The sequence below is a fragment of the Pleurodeles waltl genome, chromosome 2_2 (genome assembly GCF_031143425.1).
Source record: "Pleurodeles waltl isolate 20211129_DDA chromosome 2_2, aPleWal1.hap1.20221129, whole genome shotgun sequence".
Classification (NCBI taxonomy): domain Eukaryota; kingdom Metazoa; phylum Chordata; class Amphibia; order Caudata; family Salamandridae; genus Pleurodeles; species Pleurodeles waltl.
In genome coordinates, this window is record NC_090439.1 from 272,817,182 (window position 1) to 272,831,661 (window position 14,480).

Genomic DNA, 14,480 nt, shown 5'->3' on the forward strand with positions numbered 1-14,480 from the left:
ATCCACTACCTCAGTCCTTGGCAGGATGAAGTACTCTGGGCACAAAGCCCCCTCCAGAACCAGTGGAGAAAGGCATCCACTACCTCTGTCCTTGGCAGGATGAAGCACTGTGGGCACAAAGCCCCCTCCAGAACCAGTGGAGAAAGGCATCCACTACCTCAGTCCTTGGCAGGATGAAGCACTCTGGGCACAAAGCCCCCTCCAGAACCAGTGAAGTAAGGCAACTACTACCTCTGTCCTTGGCAGGATGAAGCACTCTGGGCACAAAGCCCCCTCCAGAACCAGTGGAGAAAGGCATCCACTACCTCAGTCCTTGGCAGGATGAAGCACTCTGGGCACAAAGCCCCCTCCAGAACCAGTGGAGAAAGACATCCATTTGAGAGACTGTGGCTTTGCACTCCCCAGGATAAAGCAGTGGGCAAACCACCCACTGGAGAGACTTGAGAGACTGTGGCTTTGCACTCCCCAGGATAAAGCAGTGGACAAACCACCCACTGGAGAGACTTGAGAGACTGTGGCTTTGCACTCCCCAGGATACATCAATGGGCATGGAGCCCTCTCGTGGAGCTGGCGTCATGCACTCATCTGGCTGATCTGCCCCCCATTCCCTCCCCCCCTGAGGTGCCTGTTTTTATTCCATCTGATGCCCCTGCATTGTTCTCTCCGTTTCGATCGGGTATCTTGTGTGGGCCTTGTCCATGCATTTTGGGCCCAGTGGTCCACGGACTATATTGGTGCAGTACCTGGACTTGAATTCTTGGTGCACATATTTGTTTATAGTGTATATAAAATTTTGACTAATGGATCTTACATGATTACAATCGTTCAACTCAATTCCTTTTGCCATTGCGTTCTTCCACGGGGTTGGGGGTGTAAATGTAATGTTTCAGCATCTATTTGTGTGTGTGTTGTTGTGGGTGAGGGTGGAGGTGGGGGTTTTGCGTGTTGCGTGTTGCGTGTGTCTGTCACTCTCTTTTCCCTCCCCCCTCCCCTGTGTTGTAGGTGCAGTACTCACCGTGGTCGTCGCTGCCGTCGGTCGTGCTCCTGGTAGAGGAGCAGGAAGACAATCGCAGGGAGTATTTGGAGTTCATGCTCCATGGCGTCCTGGTTCCTCGTGGGTTATGTACAGGTGAGTGTTTCCCCTTCCAAGTCCTGTTTCTGCCGTGTTTTTGTTTGCATTGAATCCGTCCCAGAAAAGGTGGCGGATTGGCCTGTCATAATAGTGTGGGCGGTACATTGTCTTCCGCCTGACTGTTGGCGGTGACCGCCATGCTGTTTGTCTGTACCGCCGTGGTGGTCAGAGTGTTAAAGTGACCGTCTATGTTGGCGGTTTCCGCCGTGGTCGTGATTCCATTTTTTTTTCCTCCGGCCTGTTGGCGGTATTACCGCCGCTTTAACACCGACCACGAGGGTTGTAATGAGGGCCATAGTATGGAATTGTAATACTTTTTTTGTTATTTTTGCTGGATCTTGATAAAAATTAATAAAAAGAATTTTAAAAAAACACATACATATAACAATATGTAACAACACCACACTACCCATCAATACTATCACACTGCCATACAACAAACCATTTGTCACACCACGACCACACCACAAACATCGCATATGATATGGCCAACACCACACACACGAATACACACACAGCAACCACACAAGGGCACACAACACCACCATTACACATGCCAACACAAACTATATACAATTTGGCTACACACATGCATGTACCAAACACAAACATACCCAACAAACACAAAATACAGCTATGACAGCAGGACTAATGTCAGGCCCACACACATGCATCCCAGCCACAACAGCCAGCACAACCAACACAGACACACATCTCACACAAACCAAAGCCCACAAACACAAAAGAGCCATGTAGAAAAGAAAGGCAGGACACATATGTTACCATCAAATAAAACACCAGATTGGCCCCAATGTATTAAAATATTCTGCAGATAAAAACAACATATGCAAATAGAAGGTCATTGGGCAGTCCAAACTCTTAGGTGCCCAAGGCACAAATGGCACCTTATTGTGCCCCTACTTAACTCCTGACTGCAAAATGACCTCCACAGTGTAGGGGCATAAAGGGGGCAGGCAGGCACCTCAGCGATTTAAGGGCTAGAGGGGGGTTTGGGCTTTGACTTGGGGGAGTCCTTGGGCTTGGGCTTTGTGAGGTGGGTCCTTGGGCCCGGGCTTGGCAGGGGTAGACTTCTTGGCAGGGGGAGGGGTATGGGCACTGGGGGGGCAGTAGAAGACTTGGAGGTGGAAGGGCTGTACTTGGACAGGGACACAAAGTGCTTGGGGATCTCACGGGCTGGGAGAGGGGTAGGGAACAGGGAAAACTCTAAGAGGAAATGCTTCTTAGACACATGGGGTGGTCATGGCAAAAGGGTTCGGAAGTTGAGAGAAGAAGTGGTTTTCAGATGTGTAGGTATGGATGTCTTGGGAGCAGGTGCGTGCTTGGAATGCTTGTGGGTACGAGGTGTCTGTTAGGAGGGTGTGTGTGGGTGTTTCGGTATTTTGGGAGGAGGGGGAGGAGGGGCTGGGAGATGCCGTGGTGGATGGGTGACTGTCTGTTGGGGTGATGTCTGCAGGTATGGTACATGTGCTGTATGTGGGGGTGTTGGTGGCTTTGGTGGGTGCAGATTTGGTGACTGGGGTGGATGTCTACGGTTCTGCTATTGTGCTGACTGTAGGTAAGATGGGACTGGTCGATGGATCCGTGCATGATGGTGTGGTGGTTGCAGGTGTGTCTGGTGTAGTGTCTGTGAGGGAGGTATGGTGGAGGGGTCAGTGCAGTGAGTGAATGTTGGGGTGTCTTCAGGTTGGTGTTGTGTGTGTGCATGCCAGTGGTGGGTTTTGTGGTGCTTGTGTTTGTCTGAGCTACCCTTGTCTGGTAAGGTGGATGCATGCCTGTGTGTATGACTGATTTGGATGGGTATGGAGAAAGGTGTCTGGGATTGGGAAGAGGTAGTTGGAGGGGGTACAGTAGAAAAAGGGACACTGGCTGCCATCAGAGTGGAGGCCAGGAACGCATTGCTCTGTTGGAATTGAGCTGCCAATCCCTCTACGGCATTCACAATGGTTGACTGACCCACAGAAATGGACCTCAGGAGGTCAAAAGCCTCCTCACTGAGGGTGGCAAGGCTGACTGGGGCAGAGGCAGAGGTGCCTGTGGCAAATTAGATGCCCACCCTTCTGGGTGGAGAGCTAGAGGAAGGGTGGTACTAGGAAGGGGGGGTGGACAAAGATGGAGCTGGGGTGGTCCCAGATGGGTCCACCAACACCAGGAAGTGTCCCCTGGTGGAAGATTCAAAGGATGAGGTGTTCTATTCGTTCTCCCCGTGGCACTCGCCTTGCTCTCTCTCCCTCTGGGTACCTAAGTGTCACTGGAGCCAGCTTCCTGGGTCCCGTGGGCTGTTGCTTCCACACTCGCCTGTGCCACTTATTCTTCTCCAGATGATGATGATGATGCACACAATGAGAGAGAGAGAGAGGAAGGAAGGGAGAGAGGGAGCCAGAGAGAGGGGGCAAATGGTTAACATATACCTCCCATTGACACACCTACACATGTACATCTGTCACAACTCACGCTTACAGCAATATCTAAGTAGAACTGCACTTCTAGACTCATCCCCAAGATGCCAACCAAGGACCTTTAGCTGCATAGCATGCCCTAGATGCAGTGGCAATAGTATCCCTGTATACACATCTTACCTCTCCATACTCCTTTCACCCACTGGATGTGCAGCTGACTAGACACAATACATCAGGCCTCTACAGTCACAACACTTGATTAGTTTATGTCCTCTGTGACATGTCCATTACAGTGATAACAACTCCACTCACAGATCACACAGCACCTACCTATCATTTTACATGGTTGCCCACTCAGTATACTGATGCCATCCTGAAGGAGAACTCAGATTTAGCCAATACCAGTCAGACACCCAAACAATCCACATCTGATGTGTACCATGTGAATAAGTGGTATAGCCATGTGAGTAGTCAGACCCTATCACAGAGCCAGAGCAGGTGACACACAACACATATATCACTATATAGCATACCGCTAAGTGCATCTACAATGGGCCATGTACATAGTAAAACATCCAAACACATCCACTGAGTACCCTGTCACAACAGATGTACCTCTGGAACACACATACCACATCATGGACCACTTCCAAGGCCACCACACATGCAGGTATACCACTTGGACTACGCACCATGACAACTCCACCCTCACACACAACATTCCACAAATGACAACACCTGTCACTGAGCCCAGACAACACACATCTCAGGGGGTATAAATTAGCATGCATTAGGCACACATGGACAAACACCACTGCCAGTAAACCAAATACACACCCTACTACCACACAAGCAGCCTGAGAAAACTGAATACAAATGTTACAGTGCATCAACACGCCATGTGTCATGCAGTACCCAAACCACTCCTAATCTGCCACTAGCTAATAGCCAAGGCAATCTGTAATAGTCACGGGCTATCAGATGTGCCCCCACTTATCCATGACGACATGATGTAGGCAGTCAGTCAGCAATGTAGAGTAGAACTTGCTAGGACTTTGGCCTACATGCCATGTACACACCATGGCGACAAATAAGTGATCTCCCAGGTCACTTACCACCTCCAGTACCAACCCATAGGTTGGAAGGCCACATCCCCACAAGTATAACTCCTAGGAATGCGTTATCTGTGCCATCAGCCCTCATTCATTTGACATGTTACAGTATCCCAGGTTGCCTACCAACACGTACCCTATAGTCACCAGAACACCCAGATATTTGCCTAGTCTGATATCAGGCCAATACTCATGTCCCATGAAGGTCAGTTCTGTGATGGAACTGTAATGGCAGCACCACAATTTGTCAATACCATTACATTACATGATTAATATGGCTCCAGTGAGAGTGACACAGCCTCATATTCAGGATAGGCTAGACCAGGGTTCTGCAAAGTCAGTCCTGGAGAGCCGGGTCCATGCCAGGTTTTTAGCATATCCACATTTAGAAAAAAGATGTTACAGAAATCTACACTTTTTTGTAGCTTTGATCTACAGTATTTATTGTGCATACAGTGGGAAACAGGTGATGAGTGGGGTCATGGTAGATGGAATCCTCTGAGTAGGAGGCACAACTGTAGATAGCACAGGTCAAATGTCCATGGGCAATTGGAAAATGGAGTAATGTCACTGAACAGTCAACAAGGTGTCTCAGTGGCACACAAGGGAGAGTATTCAGGAGAGGGTCACTTCCTGGCAGTGGGTTTGGTCTTGGCATCTGCTCCAGTCAGATGTCTGGGTGGATGTCCATGTTTGTGGAGGGTTCTTCAGCTACAGAGGGAAGAATGTCTGAGGCCTGTGGTTCCCCTGGCAGGGCCTCCATTCCACTAGCAGATGCATATCTAGAAGGCTTTGATGTGATATGGCTAGTGGAAAGGGCCTACAGGTGGATGGAGGAAGCACGCAGGGTGGTGGTGAGGACCCTGAACACCCCTGCAATTGAGGCCATGGTGGGACTGTGGGCATACCACTGCTGCATGACCACCTGGTGATATTCCCTCTGCAGCCTCTGGTTTTCCCCCAGCATGGTTATGATCTGGCCCATCCTGTCCTGGGATTGTTGATATGCATCAATGATTTGGGGGGTGGCTTCCTGGTCAGGTGACTCCCTTGGCTGCCCCGTCCCCTGGCCCACAGGTCCCCTCACATGCACCCTGACCCCATATGCCTGTACCCCAGGCATGGTGCGCCTACTTCCAGTGTCAGCAGGACCCTCATTCTCTTGGGTTTGAGGGGGTGACTCAGGTCCCTGTACTGTGGGGCACACAATTGATTGAAGAGTCCTTGGGGTACAGGTTTGGACGAGGGGTTGGCTGCGATGTAGTGCCATAGGGTGGGGGGGGGTTGGTGTGGGCAGGGTGAGACAGGGAGTGGTAGACTGACCATGGGTCCCTGACGGACCAGGTAGGTGGTCACCGTCCAGATATCCAGCTGTGTTGTCCTCACTGGGACCTTCATCCTGTGGAGGGATGGCTGTCTCTTGTATCCTCTCTGTGGTGGCAGGGGCTGGAGTGAAAGAGGGTTAAATGGTGGAACTGTGATTAGTTGTCTGTTTGTCTGATGCATGCAATGGCTTGACTTGATTCCCGGTAATGGCAATGACAGGTGCAGCACTGCTAACACAGTTTGTGTATAGTTGATTGTGACATGTGTACCATGCTCCATAGGGGTTGTTGTGTTCCAGGCTTGGTAACATTAGCTCGCTGGGTGGGTTATGTTCCATTGTGATGGTTCACATGACAGGTGTGGTCTGTTAGCTGGTGGCCATTCTGGCTTGCTAGATGTGAGTGGGAATGGTTGTTCATTGCAGCATGGTGTCCAGGTAGGAGGAGGGTATTTGTGTATGCAAGGTAGCTCATCACCTCTGTGCATGTTGTGAAAGGAGTGTACCATCTTAGTTTTATGTCCATGATCAGTCCATTGCAGGGTTGCTTATCTGGATAAGTGGTCCTTAGGTTTAGTGACAGTGCTGTGTCTGTGTTTGGCGTTGTTTGGCATTGTGTTGTGACACTGCATTGCTGTTGTTGCCATGTAGTGGTCCTCAGTTGAAGCATCCAGTTGTTGTATCTAGTGCAACTGTCACACATGCAAGAGATGTGATGTGAAGTGCACCTTGCAGGTTTTGATGTAGATGGGCTAGTGCATTGTGGGAGTCATAGTGGTAGTAATTAGCTGTGCTATTCATGCACTTCACAGGGAATGTGTGGGCATTGGGGCAGGGTGGTGGTGTGACATGCAGGAGAGGTGCATTAGGTGACTATGTGGGAGGTGTAGTAGGAGATGGGGTGAATTGGGGAGTGTTTGGGTGGTGAAGAAGCATGCTGAACAGGTTGAATTAGTGCCAGGGGAGCGGTAGTTACTCACCAGAGTCCAGTTAGACCCTCAGGATGCAGGATGTCTTAGACTTTTTCCTCCCACAATGTGAGCTCTGGGGGAGGGGGTGGTGGCCCACCGCCAGTCTTCTGCATGGCTATCTGGTATCATGAAGACATAGAACACACCTTCCTCCTAAGGTCGTTACACCACTTTCTGATGTCTTCTCTTGTGCGTGGATGGTTGCCCACTGAGTTGACTCTGTTGACTATTCTCTGCCATAACTCTATTTTCCTGGCTATTGAGGTTTGCTGTACCTGTGCTCCTAATAGTTGTGGCTCTACCCTCATGATTTCATCAACCATGATCCTCAACTCATCATCACTGAAGAAGTGGGTACATTTGACATGGTGGTTGTGTTGTGGGTAGTGTGTGTGTGTAGGGTGCAGTGTGGGGTGGTTGGTGGGATGGAGGTGTTTGGTTGTGACTGCCAGTAGGTTATGGTGATTGTGTGTGGTTGTGATGTGTGTATAGTGTTCTTCATGCAGTTGTGTGGTGTGTGGGGTGTGGTGAGTGTAAAGTGTAAATGTACCTATGGTGTATGAGTACTAAGCAATGAGACTGTGGCTTCTCGGTGTATGTGGTGGTCGTTTTTATCACAAAGGATTGTGGGTTGTGTGTGGGTGTGCCTAATAGTGCAGTGAGTAGGTGTGCCTGAAGTGTGTGTATGTGTGTCAGGTGTGGGGTATTCAAACTGTCCACTGTGGTGTTGTGTTCTGACATGAGTGAATTCTGAGCGTGGTGGTTCGGACAGTCAATGGTTTAATGCCATATAAGGACCGCTGTGGTGATTTCTGGGTCATAATCTGGTGGTGGAAGGTTGTCAGTGTAGCTGTGCTGGTGATGGAACCACCTCATTCCCGCCCTCCTGAGCCCTGGCTGTGTTGGATTTGTGGGTGGTTTTGGGGGGTCTTCATCATGTGACTCTTAATACGCCATCGGATTACCACCAACATGGCAGTCTTTTGGTGCCCCCCACCGTGGCGGACTTGCCAAAAAAGTCACCAAACTCGTAATGAGGCTCTTTATCATCAACAGAGGCATGGCTCACCTGCATGTACACCTTAGCCAAGGTCCCCACAGGTAATAGCACAAAATATACTGACTGAACACAAATCTGAAAGATGCTGTCAAAAAGAACTAATCTTTTATTCTGGATCCAATGGGAGTGATGTACTCTTACATCCCTTTCCACAACAGCTACTGACCGTACTCAGGATGACATGTGAGCCACATAGTACAAGTAGGAAAGGGGAATAGGATAACAGTCAAAGCTGAGAAACTGCATATCACCATTGAATAATCACCCTTGTTGACAGTGACAACTCTCGGTTAGAATGGCTATCTAAAGATGACATAAGAAATTTGTAACCTGTTCTGTGCAGCGGACGTAACGGTGTTCTTCCCCCCACCCCGCAAAGGCAGGGATGGAAGGGGAAGCCCTTCTTCTTCCACCCCGACAGCACCCGACCCCCCCACCACCCCTGTGATGTTGCGCGCTGACCATCACAGAGGCCTCCTCCCATCGCACTGGAAGCTCAGCTTCCAGCACGATCGGAAGAGAAATGCTTAGCATTTCTCTTCCGATCACGTGGAGGATGCCTGAGAGGCTTCAAAGGGAAGGAAATGAATTTCCTTCCCTTTGAAGTCTCTCTGAGCATTTTAGCAGCCGGATTGTGAAGCAATCCGACTGCTAAAATGCCCACTAGACACCAGGGATTTGTTTTTTGGTTAAAATTGGCATAAGGGAAGCCACCCCTTGGGCAAGGGTAGTTCCTTAGGGGGGCATTATTTTTAAGGCCTTTTCTGCCCCCGAGGGCAGATCGGCATATTGTTATTAGGCCGATTTGCCCATGGGGGGGCAGAAGCCTCTAGGCGCCAGGGATAATTTTTTTGTTTGTTTTGTTTTTTAGAGGTGGGGAGCAACCCCTTAGCCAAGGGTTGCTCCCCTGGGGGTCAAATTGTATTTAAACTATTTCTGCCCCCCTTGGGGGGAAATCGGCCGATTTTTGTTAGGCCAATCTCCCCCCATGGGGGCAGAAACCACTTAGGCACCAGGGATTGGTGTGTGTTTGAATGTGTGTTTTTTCTTTAGGGGGGCAGACCCTTGGGAAAGGGTCTCTCCCCATGGGGGCACATTACTGTTGGCCATATCTGCCCCCCTTGGGGGCCAATGGGCCTATTTTTGGAAGGCCCATCTGATCCCAAGGGGGGGCAGAAAGCCCACCAAAGGCCAGGAAAGTTTTTATTTTTAAAGAAATAAGAGGGTGAGGGTAAGGCCATACCCCCACCCCAAATAAATGGGCCCAAAGTTGTTCTGCCCACCAGTGGACAAATGGGGCAATTACCCCTGATCCACACCCCGGGAGTCAGAAAGTCTACTAGATACCAGGGAATTAAAAAAATATATATATGTTGGGGTGGTGGCTACCAACCAGTATGGGCCTGGTTATGCCCCCCCTCAACTGAAGGGGGTAACAGTCTTTCAGCTCTCCCCCACACTCTAAAACATATTGTCCCACAGCAAGCAAGAAGACGTTTGATTATTTTGGGTTTTAGTTTTAGATTTGGGCCATGAGAGCTTGGCTAACTCTTAAAATCATCCCACTTGGAATGGTGAGGGCTGCACTTTATGGACTTTTGGACGCTGCCATGTAGAAAAATCCACAAGACCTAGACACATCTGAGAACTAAACATCTGGGTGATTCCAGGGTGTGTGTTTCACATGCACCCATACCATTTTCATACCCACAATGCCCTGCAAACCTCCAACTTGGCTGGAAACCACACATTTTTCCCACGTTTTTGTTATGGAACCTTCCAGAATCTGCAGGAATCCACAAAATTCCTACCACCCAGCATTGTCTCATCTATACCGATAAAAATTCTGCTGCACTTGTCAGCCTAAAAATGTTTTTTTGCAAACTGCCCTTTTGGACCCCCTTTGGTTCCCCCTCAATATCGACATGTTTTTGGCTCTTCCCTTTCACAATCACTTGGCCCACCTACACAAATGAGGTATAAGTTTTACCGGGAGACTGAGGGGAACGTTGAGTGGTATGAAATTTGTCCCAGTGCAGTAATCCCACACAGAAATGTTGGAAAAATTTGATTTTTTAGATAAATTTGAGGTTTGCTGGGGATTCTGGGTAAGAAAACATTGTGGGATCCACGCAAGTCATACCTTCCTGGACTCCCTCGGGTGTCTAGTTTTCAGAAATGTCTGGGTTTGGTAGGATTCCCTAGATGGCTGCTGAGCGCAGGAACAAAAATACAGGTGCACCCTGCAAAAACAGGTAGTTTTGTTTTTGATAATTTTGATGTGTCCAGATAGTGTTTTGGGGCATTTTCTTTTGCGGGCAGTAGGCCTACCCACAAAAGTGAGGTACCATTTTTATCGGGAGACTTGGGGGAATGCTGGGTGGGAGGAAATTTGTGGCTCTTCTCTGATTCCAGAATTTTCTGTGACCGAAATGAGAGGAAAAAGTGTTTTTATGGCCACATTTTGAGGTTTGGAAAGGGTTCTGGGTAACAGAACATGATCAGAGCCCCACAAGTCACCCCATCTTGGATTCCCCTAGGTGTCTAGTTTTAAAAAATGCACTGGTTTGCTAGGTTTCCGTAGGTGCTGGCTGAGCTAGAGGCCAAAATCCACAGGTAGGCACTTTGTAAAAAACACCTCTGTTTTCTGTGAAAAAATGTGATGTGTCCATGTTGTGTTTTGGGCCATTACCTTTCGTGGCCGCTAGGCCTACCCACACAAGTGAGGTACCATTTTTATCGGGAGACTTGGGGGAACACTGGGTGGAAGGAAATTTGTGGCTCCTCTCAGATTTCAGAACTTTCTGTCACCGAAATGAGAGGAAAAAGTGTTTTTTTGGCCACATTTTGAGGTTTTCAAAGGATTCTGGGTAACAGAACCTGGTCAGAGGCCCACAAGTCACCCCATCTTGGATTCCCATAGGTGTCTAGTTTTAAAAAATGCACTGGTTTGCTAGGTTTCCCTAGGTGCCGGCTGAGCTAGAGGCCAAAATCCACAGGTAGGCACTTTGTAAAAAACACTTCTGTTTTCTGTGAAAAAATGTGATGTGTCAATGTTGTGATTTGGGCCATTACCTTTCGTGGCCGCTAGGCCTACCCACACAAGTGAGGTACCATTTTTATCGGGAGACTTGGGGGAACGCTGGGTGGAAGGAAATTTGTGGCTCCTCTCAGATTCCAGAACTTTCTGTCACCGAAATGAGATGAAAAAGTGTTTTTTTGGCCAAATGTTGAGGTTTGCAAAGGATTATGGGTAACAGAACCTGGTCAGAGCCCCACAAGTCACCCCATCTTGGATTCCCCTAGGTGTCTAGTTTTCAAAAATGTGCTGGTTTACTAGGTTTCCCAGGTGCCGGCTGAGCTAGAGGCCAAAATCCACAGGTAGGCATTTTGTAAAAAAACACCTCTGTTTTCTGTGAAAAAATGTGATGTGTCCAAGTTGTGTTTTGGGTCATTTCCATTCGTGGGCGCTAGGCCTACCCACACAAGTGTGGCACCATTTTTATCGGGAGACTTGGGGGAACGCTGGGTAGAAGGAAATTTGTGGCTCCTCTCAGATTCCAGAACTTTCTGTTACCGAAAGGAGAGGAAAAAGTATTTTTTGGGCTACATTTTGAGGTTTGCAACGGATTCTGGGTAACAGAACCCGGTCAGAGCCCCACATGTCACCCCATCTTGGATTCCTCTAGGTGTCTAGTTTTCAAAAATGTGCTGGTTTGCTAGGTTTCCCCAGGTGCCGGCTGAGCTAGAGGCCAAAATCCACAGGTAGCATTTTGTAAAAAAACACTTCTGTTTTCTGTGAAAAAATGTGATGTGTCCAAGTTGTGTTTTGGGTCATTTCCATTCGTGGGCGCTAGGCCTACCCACACAAGTGTGGCACCATTTTTATCGGGAGCATTGGGGGAACGCTGGGTAGAAGGAAATTTGTGGCTCCTCTCAGATTCCAGAACTGTTACTGAAAGGAGAGGAAAAAGTGTTTTTTGGGCTACATTTTGAGGTTTGCAACGGATTCTGGGTAACAGAACCCGGTCAGAGCCCCACATGTCACCCCATCTTGGATTCCTCTAGGTGTCTAGTTTTCAAAAATGCGCTGGTTTGCTAGGTTTCCCCAGGTGCCGGCTGAGCTAGAGGCCAAAATCCACAACTAGGCACTTTGCAAAAAACAGCTGTTTTCTTTGTGAAAATGTGATGTGTCCACTTTGTGTTTTGGGGCAGTTCCTGTCGCAGGCGCTAGGCCTATCCACGCAAGTGAGGTATCATTTTTATCGGGAGACATGGGGGAACACAGAATAGCAAAACAATGTTATTGCCCTTTGTCTTTCTCCTCATTTGTTCCTTCCAAATGTAAGACAGTGTGTAAAAAAGACGTCTATTTGAGAAATCCCTGTAATTCACATGCTAGTATGGGCACCCCGAAATTCAAAGATGTGCAAATAACCACCGCTTCTCAACACCTTATCTTGTGGCCATTTTGGAAATACAAAGGTTTTCTTGATACCTATTTTTCACTTTTTATATTTCAGCAAATGAATTGCTGTATACCCGGTCTAGAATGAAAACCCATTGCAAGGTGCAGCTCATTGGCTCTGTGTACATAGGGCTCTTGATGAACGTACAAGCCCTATATATCCCCGCAACCAGAAGACTCCAGCTCATGTAACGGTACATTGCTTTAAAAAATCTGACATCGCAGGAAAAAGTTACAGAGTAAAACATGGAGAAAAATGGCAGTTTTTTTTACCTCAATTTTAATATTTTTTTATTTCAGCTGTTATTTTCTGTAGGAACCACTTGTAGGATCTACACAAATGACCCCTTGCTGAATTCAGAATTCTGTCTACTTTCAGAACTGTTTAGCTTTCTGGGATCCAACATTGGTTTCTCACACATTTCAGTCACTAACTGGAAGGAGGCTGAAAGCACAAAAAATAGTAAAAATGCAGTATGTCCCAGTAACATGTCAAAATTGTGTTGAAACATGGGGTTTTCTAATTCAAGTCTACCTGTTCCTGAAAGCTAGGAAGATGGTGATCTTACCACCACAAACCCTTTGTTGATGCCATTTTCAGGGGAAAAAAAACAAGCATTCTTCTTCAGCCTTTTTTTCCCATTTTTTTGAAAAAAACTAAATTTTCACTGTATTTTGGCTAATTTCTTGTTCTCCTTCAGGGTAACCCACAAAGTATGGGTACCTCTAGAATCCCTAGGATGTTGGAAAAAAGGATGCAAATTTGGCATAGGTAGCTTATGTGAACAAAAAGTTATGAGGGCCTAAGCGTGAACTGCCCCAAATAGCCAAAAAAAGGCTCGGCACAGGAGGGTAAAAGGCCTGGCAGCGAAGGGGTTACTGACCTATCATGAGTATTCAGTATATCAGTGAGAATGATATACCTTGAAATTGTCTGTGTGTAACAGACTCTCAGTTTTCTTGATATGAAGCAGACTTTTCTGAAACTGAAATTTAATCAGATACATGCGATCACAGAAGTTCTTAGTAACTTCTGTCCCTATTGGCAACTTCATATGCATGTGCCTCCTAATAGTGAATAGCATGTTTTCTGATTCATCTGTAATGTCATGTGAATACATATTATACATATGCATATAATTATTAGTAATTCTGTTCTAAAATGAAAATATTAGTCCCCTATGCCTTTGACTGCTAAAGTCTAAGTTAAAAAATTATTTGTTTGTTTTTCCCTGTTGACTTGATTTCCATAATAGTTCCCTAAAACAAGTATATCAAACTCTCTAAGACACAGATTGGTTCTCCAAGGCAAATCATAAATCCAAGAAGCAAGGATCCTGACTGCAAAAGCATAATAGCACAATTGCCTGGCAAGATTGTTGTGACACATAAGGATAGTAACAGCGATTATCAAAATTAGCCACCATCATCTCCAAAGATCCACAGAGTTTGAGACTGCCTGAGAACTGAATTCTGTTAGACATTCGCCCATGAAAAACATCGATTTGTGAGTCTTGGGTATGGCTCCAGATACCTGGTGATTTACCATTGGTAAGGCAATGTCTCCAGAAAAATGCCTTGCAGTTTTCCAGAAGCCCTAATATTTAGTGTACTCTACAGGAAGCATAAATATCAAATGTATGTAGATGCTCATACGTCACTTTTCCATAAATACATACAAGAAACTCATCTTCTATCTGGTCCGAAAGTCACCCAGAACCAAAAAATACCTTCTCCGAGAAAACCATTACTAACACATTCATCAACAATTCAAATATATTTCGCATTAAATAACAACATCTCATGAAACTTCTCCATCATAAAAAATATGTAACTTTCATTTTCCCTAACTCTGTGACCATCAAAAAACCAGAGATCAAACGAACGTGGAACAGATGCACCACCAACAACCTCATTTTTAGCATGCTGCAAATGAGAACTTCCTGCTCTCTTTTGAATGGGAAGGCCCTTCAGTAATCCAAATAAACCTCCATAA